General features: G+C 36.6%; 1 non-coding gene across 1 annotated transcript; it reads left to right on the top strand.

The window, feature by feature from the left end:
* The first annotated feature begins 1,318 nt into the window (after nucleotides 1-1,318).
* LOC138828974 (U6 spliceosomal RNA) lies at nucleotides 1,319-1,425 on the top strand. Its single transcript, XR_011372442.1, has one exon. It is a non-coding gene; the product is annotated as a U6 spliceosomal RNA (small nuclear RNA).
* Nucleotides 1,426-9,023: the final 7,598 nt, after the last annotated feature.

Below are 9,023 nucleotides of genomic sequence, written 5' to 3'. Positions count from 1 at the left end.
GAGCTGAGGTACAGCAACCAGGCCCCAGAGTTCAACCCCATGGCCAACAAAATCAAAGTAAAAAACAAAAGAAAACACAGTCTCTCACTTTTGTGACCTCAACTCTGTAATATCACTGCTTCAGCCTAGGGCTAAGATTTTAAGTGTGGACATTTATCATACCTCCTGATTCTGACTGTACTTGATAATTTTTTAATCAATATTTTGTTCTTAATTTTGCTTTATGTAAATTCACATGCAACTATAAAAAATGTTTTGGCTATCCCAGTAACCTTCTCAAAGTACCGCCTGATGATGAATAACAAAAAGCTTTATTATATTACAAGGGAAACAATACTACAAATAAAGAAACACAATAAATAAATATTAATGATTAATAAAATAAAATATCGAAGAATTACCAGGGTTTTCAGTATTTGAAGTGTACTTACATATTTAATTTTACTATTCTCACATTCCTGTACATTTAACAATGAATAAGATTATGATGTTCAACAGAGTTTATAGGCTATGTGTAGTCTTTAAAGTTACCAAATAAGATTGCTTTTTATGACTCATGTCATCATTTGTATATGGTTTATATCATCATTTGTTCCTCACTAACATATAAAGTAAGGAAGCCCTAAAGTTTTAAGAGAAACTGTGCAGTTAACAAAGTCTTAACTCTTCACTCTGCTTCTTTACACTAAGACTTTGCAACATCTCATTAGTAATGTTTCTAATAAACTCTGAAATGTACTTTTTAGTAGCATATGTCTGCTACCATAAATCTTAAATATTTATAGAAAAGTTGTATGACCTGACAAACAGTCCTAATGTTGGCCTATATAAGCAAATTCCCAAAATTAAATATATTTAAAACATTAAAACTTTTAACAAAACCTAACACTTGCCATAGTGTTCATAATGACAGGTGCCTTGTACAGAATAATTGAATTCGTCCTCCTACACATCTCATTTTTTTATTTTTATTTTTTGTATACATACTGTACAGAGGGGTTACAATTACATGGGCAAGATAATGAGTATATTTCTTATCAAGCATTACAACCTCCTCCTTTGTTTACCCTTCACATCCCTTCCCAGCCTTCCTCCACCCCTCCTACCCAATACCCTCCCACCCGATCCTACACATCTCTTGAACAACAATATCTGGGATTATTTTGTTTCTGACATGTCAATCTTGACTATTCTTAAATGTGTGCTTATGTAAGAGGTACATGGTTCTAAAATTTAACGAGAATTCTTCAAAACTTACTTTTCTTTGAATTGTCTAGTTTAAGAAAATCAATTACACTTTATCTATATAAAATGCTCTGTGCTCAATTCAGCAGCACATACACTAAAATTGGAACAATACAGAGAAGATTAACATGGCCCCTACGCAAGGTTGACATGCAAATTCTTGAATCATTCCATATTTTTACAACTAAAGATGCTGGAGATGATGTGGCCATAAGGGAACTTTACTTGATTCTTGGTGGGAGTTTTAACTTGTTCAACCACTTTGGAAAGCAGTATGGAGGCTCATCAAAAGATTCCATATAAAGCTCCGCTATGACCCAGCAATCACACTTTTGGGGATTTACCCAAATGATCACAAAGAAGACCATACTAAAACTACCAGAACAACTATGTTTACTGTAGCATTATTTACAATAGCTGAGATATGGAGCCCACCTGGAGGGCCCACAGAAGATGAATGGATCATGAAAATGTGGTATATATATACACAATGAAATTCTATGCCTCCATCAGAAAGAATGACATCGCCCAATTTGTTAAGAATTGGAAAGACTTGAAAAAAATTTATTAAATGAAGTAAGCCAAGTCAAAAGAAACATAGGTACCATGGTTTCCCTCATTTTCAACAGATAATATATGTCTAGAATAAGAATAGATCATAAGCTATGTGCATATCAGATAAGATGATATTACCAGAAATGAATCAGACAAGTGATTTTTCTGTTTCTTGCTATTGTTTCTAAGATACTTATAATGTGTGAGGTGATGTTTTTTGTTCCTTTATATGTTCCTCCCCTACGCTCTAACCCCTGTTTTCACTGTATTGGAAGTTTGCGCGCCTACATCCTGTGTATAAGTTTCTCTAATTTGGGGAGGGGAAAGGGAAATACAAAATAGTTAAACAGGGATACAGGTTGAGATGCACAAGACACTATGTTGAAAAATGAACTTTACAATTTAGACAGGGGAAGGGGGAGAGGAGTGTATTTGTTGAGGTGGGAGGGAAGGGATGGTGGAAGAAAAAGAAAGGAAGAGGTAACAATGCTTTTTAGGAAATGTACTCATTATTTGTTCAAATAAATATGACACCTCTGTACAGTTATTTTTACAGGTGGACCCATTGCAACAATGAGAAGTACAAGTCGTTATGTCAAAAACGAACTTTACAAATTTGGGGGGGGCAGGGAGGATTGGGTGGGAGGGCTGGGGAAGATGGGAATGGATGGGAAGGGGAAACAAAGGAGGAGGCTACAATGCTTGATAAAAAAATGTACTCATTATCTTGCCCATTAAATTGTAACCCCTCTGTACAGTATTTTCACAGTAAAAAAAGTATAAAAATATTCTGATATAGAAGAGTTTATTTCCTCTATTTTACCCAGATAATAACGTTAACAAAGAAATTAATGCAGAACACTGATATGCTGATACGAAGGTATTTTGAATAAATGTGCGTGGGGGGTGTTTGTACACACACGCATGCACACATGCACACATGCACATGCTTGTGTATTGGCATGCTCAAAGTTTGAAATCAGGGCTTCAAGGTCTTGCTAGGCCTTTCCTCTTTAGATTGATGAGCTAATATATAAGCTACATCTCCATTCCTGGCTCTTTACTAGTTCATTATAATTTCTGAAAAATAATTTCATGAATTTATTCTGCCCTGAGTGGCTTCCAACAGTTATCCACAGATCTCAGGCTCCTGAGTAGATATCCCGAGTAGATAGGATTACAGGTGTGACCACCCAGGACAAGGCCTTAAGAATAATTTTAAAAATAGAAGAAAGTTTACTTTATGGGGGCCTGTTTTATCATCTCCTACTTTTAAAGCATTTTGGAGTGATTATATGTGAATTTACTTCGTTTTCTGATTCTTAAAAGATAGTAAGTGTTGGTATTTAAAAGTTTTAGTACTTTTTGAAAAAGGACACTGGAGCTGTGGGACAAAAGAAATTTGACTCTCTTTGGACATCAATTTATAAGCTCAGTTCTGTGCATGATAACACAATGTCACCAACACAGTCTGTGTTGGAGACAAAATGTAACAGAAAACAATCGCCATGGGCAATATTTGGTATGCTATTATTATAGGACAATATGAATATTGAATTGAGAGTGTAAGAGAATGGAGAGATTTTACCTACAATTTTTGTATTGCTAAAAGGCTTTTGGAGACTGTGACTCATTTCCTTCCTCACTGTGTGTCTTTGGGCCATGCACTTCATGCCTTTAATTACAATTTTTTCCCAACACTAAAATGATAATAACATTAGCATTATAGCAAATGTTATCTTAAGAATTGAGAGAAATAAAACTTGCAAAATACTTAACATATACTTCTATGAATGAGCTTTGAGTTTAGCCATAATTTTTAATATTAAATAGAATGCAATAATATTACAGAAAACATTACAGGTAGTGAGCAACCAGAAGGAATATGATCTATTGACCATGCTCTGCTTCTAAGGAAGCCAGGTGTACAATGTCTCATGCTTTAAATCAAACTGATTATCTTATGTCTTGGTAGTGTAAAAGTATCAAGGACAGAATAATGAAGGAATGTTGTAGACTGAGGTAATGTCCATATGATAATGTGAAAAACTGATAAAACGTAAAAGTACCTGAGCAGTATATTGTGTTTTACATCATTTAAGTTGCATTGCAAAGATAGGGAATACCTAGAACCATGAATTCTCTTTTTGATATCCTATCATAGGTCCTTAGCAAGATGAACTCTTTCTTCATTCTTGTAGAAGCATTATCAGATGAGAGGAACTGTATTTTTTGTTTGCTTCTTTCAATTTATTCTTCAATTTGAAATCTGAACTACTTGAGAATGAAAGAAACCAAGGGAAATTATACATGCAGGCTTTTGAAAGAACAATCAACATAAAATAAATAAAATACACATAGCCTTATGAAAGGTCTAACTAAATTGAGTTATATAGTCTAAAGTGTAAACAGAAAATGATATAAGCAATATTATGTTATTGAAAATTGAAAAATGTAAGGAGTTATTAATTTTTTCCTTTCTCCTCCCTTGAATTAATTATTGATTTTGTATAAAGAGATTAAAGATGAGATTAACAAGAAATGATTAAAATTCAAAAGAGTTCTGGGAAGATGGTAAGGGAGAAGCTGGAGGCTACAGGCTCTTTCATAGAAAGCAGTTTAAGTGTTCCAGTGAACAGTCCTAAGCAAGAGAATCACACCAAGGGTGCCATCACAGTACAGAAAGTTTGGCCAGCGAGGGAAAATCCAGGCAAGGGGACAGGTCCATGCACTTGTCAGCAGGCTCAGCTGCGGTTTTGGCGGTGGCTGAGGCAGCCATAGCCACCAAACCTGAAAAACAGAGCGTCCGGGACGAAGGCCCCAGATCAGCGGGCTAGGGGATTCTACACAACACTAGCAAGAACTGACAAGGAAGAGACATCTTCATCCTGCAGATCGAAGACCAGAGATGACCCAGGAACCAAGAGTCTGCTGTGAGTAGAAGCCTGACATCCTCACTCCTTCTAAGAGAGCAGAGGAGGAAAGGCAACTCCTCCCCTCTCCACTACTGGAGATCTCCATCTTTGATACTGATAAAGGCCTGGCTGAGCAGCTAGCTCCAACTCAGGCCTTGGAAGAAAACAAAAGTCATTTAGCAGGTCACAGGAACCTGACGTCACCTGCCAGGCTCAGTTCCACCCAGGGAAAAGTCATCCAGCCCAGGCAGAGCTAGCTCTGCCCTCCTCAGGTGTTGATTATTTCACTGGCTAAACAGAGCAAGAGGCTGCTCCTCCCTACAGCAGTCTTGACAATCAACTGAAATTCAGTAAACATAAACCCTGAGAACATCTCCAGGCTAGGCTCTGTAAGTGTCTCAGAAGCTAGCCCCTCAGGGAAACTCTACTGCTTGCTGAAAGGCCTCCACTCTACCCAGAACCAAGACTCATCAAAGCATCTCCAGACTAGAGGAAACAGCCATCTCACTCTTTTGTGATACTCAAAACAGATCTCCCTCCCATTGAACTAGCCTTGGAGGAGGATCACAAAATTCTGGGTAAATCAGAACATTTTTCTGCATGCTCAAACAAACTGACTTAAGAAACCAATCAACCCACAGGAAAATCAAACACCACAAGCAGACCAGAAACTCCAACAAGGGACTGGTTACAGACACAAGGGAGATACAGGATCTTCCCATCCACACCAAAAAATCAAAGAACTCATATTTTGTACCTTTTAAAATTTGTTTAAATTTTTGGTTTTCATTTTTAATTTTAAAAAATTGTTTGCTGTTAACCTTTTTTTTCTTCCTCTTCTAATTTTTATTTTGGGGGAATATCTGTGCTTCTGTGTGTGTGTGTGTGTGTGTGTGTGTGTGTGTGTGTGTGTGTGTGTGTGTGTGTGTGTGTGTGTGTGTGTGTGTGTGTGTGTGTGTGTGTGTGTGTGCTTTAGCTCTACTGAACTTTTGATCCTTTTTTTCTTTCTCATTCTTTTCACTTTTTTTCCTCTTTCATTCTTTTTTGTGTGACTTAATTGCTGTTCTGCTCATCCTCAGATATACGAAAAGTCGATTATTAGACCTTATCCCCCATTGTGTACACAATCCAGAAATTTATTACTCAATTCAAAACCTCTTTGACTTAAGTTTCTTAATAGCATTACTACCTCTTTATACCTATATAATATTTTCAGGATTTTTTTTTACTTTCTATCCCTTTCTATCCCTCCCCTTCTCTCATCCTATCCCTCTTCTTCTGTGAATATTATGTTGTTAAATTTGCATAAATTTTAAGTGTTTCAATTAATAATTTTTAATATTTTTTTTCTATTCTGTCTAGTCTCTTTTTTCTTTTTCATAGTTTTTCTTCTTTTTTTTTCTCTCTCTACTATCATTCTATCTGAACTATTTTCCTTATTGAGATTAGGACTTAGTTAATTTAATTCTCCTTTTACCTTTCCACATTCCTCTATTCCTATTTTTACCCACATCTCTCCCTAAACCTTATAATTTCTGGTATGCCAAATTATTCTTTGTTGTTCATAGCCCATTAGTATATAGTTGTTTGATATTGAATAAATATATCTGTTGAACTAGATTGTATCTGAGGACTTTTGACTGTGAAACTACAGACTTTGGATGATGCTTGCCTTAAGATAATGTTCTAGCACAAAACTGGTGTTACTTTCATCCCAAATTTGCAGAACAAGCAGAAAAACATTAGAAAAATGGCAAGTCCGGTATCTAAACTCCTACTTATGATAATCAGGGGACAGAATAGATAATGAATAATCCAGGGGAGAGCTCCCCAAAAGCTATACAAAAACTACTGATAAACATGGTAAATGAAAAAATTGACCACCTTCAAACGACTCAGTGTAAGCATGATAGGGAGAGAGAGGAGGCAAACCAAAGGTCAATACATGAATATCATGAGCTTGAGGAACGGAACTTACTCAAAGATTGACACAGGGACTGCATGAGCAGATTGAAAACACTAAAAGAGAAATACAGGGATAGCATGAGCAGGCTGAGTCCAGTCAAAGAGATAGACATGAATTGCGTGAGCTGGCTGAGAATAGACAAAGAGAAAGTCAGGAATTGCATAAATGTGAGGAAGCTAATCAAAGAGTAATACAAGAATTGAGATAGCGAGATGAGATAGACAAAGATCTTTAGAGGCATTTATGGAATCCATAAACAGAGAGCTGAAAGAAGTCAGGGAGACCACAAAGGGAATGCTGAATGGAACCCAACAGAAGTAATGGGAGTCCAAGGAAACCATAACCAATCAACTAAGTGATTTGAGAATAAACACTGAACACTAAGTTAAGGAAGCAAAGAATCCATAGAAGATCTAAAACAAAGCTCCAACAAAGAATTTGAAGCGATCAAAACTGACAAATTAGAAAGAAAAGAAATAAAAAACAATAGAAAGTCTTGTCAGTAGGTTACACCATGTAGAAGATCGAATCTCGGGGATTGAAGACAGCCTAGATATTATAGAGAAAGAACATACAAACATCAAGACAAATCCAAGAAATATGACAGATCTATTCAACATTTAGAAGACACCATCATAAGGCCTAATCTGAGGATAATGGGTGTAGTGGAGCACTTAGAGAGAGAGAGAAGTTAATGGTCTAGGAAATTTGTTTACCAGGATCCTAGCAGAGAACTTCCCAAACATGCAAAACGATAGGCCTATTCAGATACAAGAAGCTTTTGGAACCCCAACTAGACCAGACCAGAACAGGACATCCCACCATCACATTATAATCCACACAGGATAAATTCAGACCAAGGAAAAGATCCTTAAAGCTGTCAAGGAGAAAAGATTAATCACCTACAAAGGGAAAACAATTAGAATCACCTCAGATTTCTAAGCAGAGACAACTAAAACAAGAAGAGCCCGGGATAAGGTATGCCATGCCCTAAAGACAAACAACTAGAAACCAAGAATACTGTACACAGCTAAACTCTCCTTCATAACTGAAGGTCAAATATAAACCTTCCATAGCAAAGAAAAATTGAAACAATATATCTCTCCCAAGCCAGGCCTACAAAAGATACTCAAAGATATCCTTAGCAAACCAACAAGACCACAATAAAGGCCAAGAAACTGCACCCAAACTGAGAATCCAAGAACCATAGGAAGAACCCAGTTGCCACAATCCCAAGAAGGTGGATAAAATGGCAGGAACTCCCAAATCCCTCTCAGTTCTACCTCTCAACATTAACGGAATAAACTCTCCAATTAAGCAACATAGACTGCCTAGTTGGATTAAAAAGCAAGATCCTTCTATCTGCTGCCTTCAGGAGTCACATCTTGCCCATAAAAACAAACACATTTTGAATGTGAAATGCTGAAACAAAATCTACCAAGCAAACGGCCACCATAAACAGGCAGGTGTTGCAAGCCTCATATCAGATAAAATAGACTTCAAATTAAAATCAATGAGAAGAGATAAGGAAGCTTGCTATATACTAATTAAGGGATCCCCCCTTCAGGAGGATATTACAATTCTAAATATCTATTTTCCAAACAACGGAGCACCCAAATTTATCCAAGAAATACTACTTTCCCTCAAATCCCACATAGATACAATGGCATTGATTGTTGGGAACTTGACACACCACTCTCCCCACTAGACAGATGAACTCGGCAAAAATTCAACTGAGAAACTGCAGATCTAAACAACTGCATAGGTCAACAAGATTTCACAGACATTTACCGAATATTTCACTCAGCAGCATCAGAATACACATTCTTCTCATCAGCACATGGAACAAAAATAGACCACTTTTTAGGTCACATAGCAAACTTGTCCAAATTCAGAAACATTGCAGTTATACCTTGCATTCTCTCAGATCACAAGGGAATAAAATTAGAACTCAAAACCAAAAGCCACCAAAGAAAGTCCTGTAACTCATGGAGGCTGAACAACACACTGCTGACTCACGAGTGGCTGTTGGAAGAAATTAGAAAGGAAATTCAAATGTTCATGTTATTCAACAAAAAAGAACACACATATTACCACATCCTCTGGGACACAGTAAAGGCAGTACTCAGAGGCAAGTTTATAGCTCTAAGATGCTATATCAACAAATTGGAGACATCTGAAACCAACAATTTAACGAGACATCTGAGACTACTTGAAAAAGAGCAGCAATATAAACCCCAATACAGTCGATGGAAAGAAATGATTAAAATTAAATCAGAAATAAATGAATTAGAATCCAAAAAAACATGGAGAGAATCAACAAAACAAAGAGTGGGTTATTC

The sequence above is a fragment of the Dipodomys merriami genome, unplaced genomic scaffold (assembly GCF_024711535.1).
Source record: "Dipodomys merriami isolate MVZ:Mamm:240054 unplaced genomic scaffold, mDipMer1.0.p SCAF_169, whole genome shotgun sequence".
Taxonomy (NCBI): Eukaryota; Metazoa; Chordata; class Mammalia; order Rodentia; family Heteromyidae; genus Dipodomys; species Dipodomys merriami.
The sequence above is the reverse complement of the archived record's forward strand: the minus strand, read 5'-3'. Positions and strand labels throughout refer to the sequence as shown.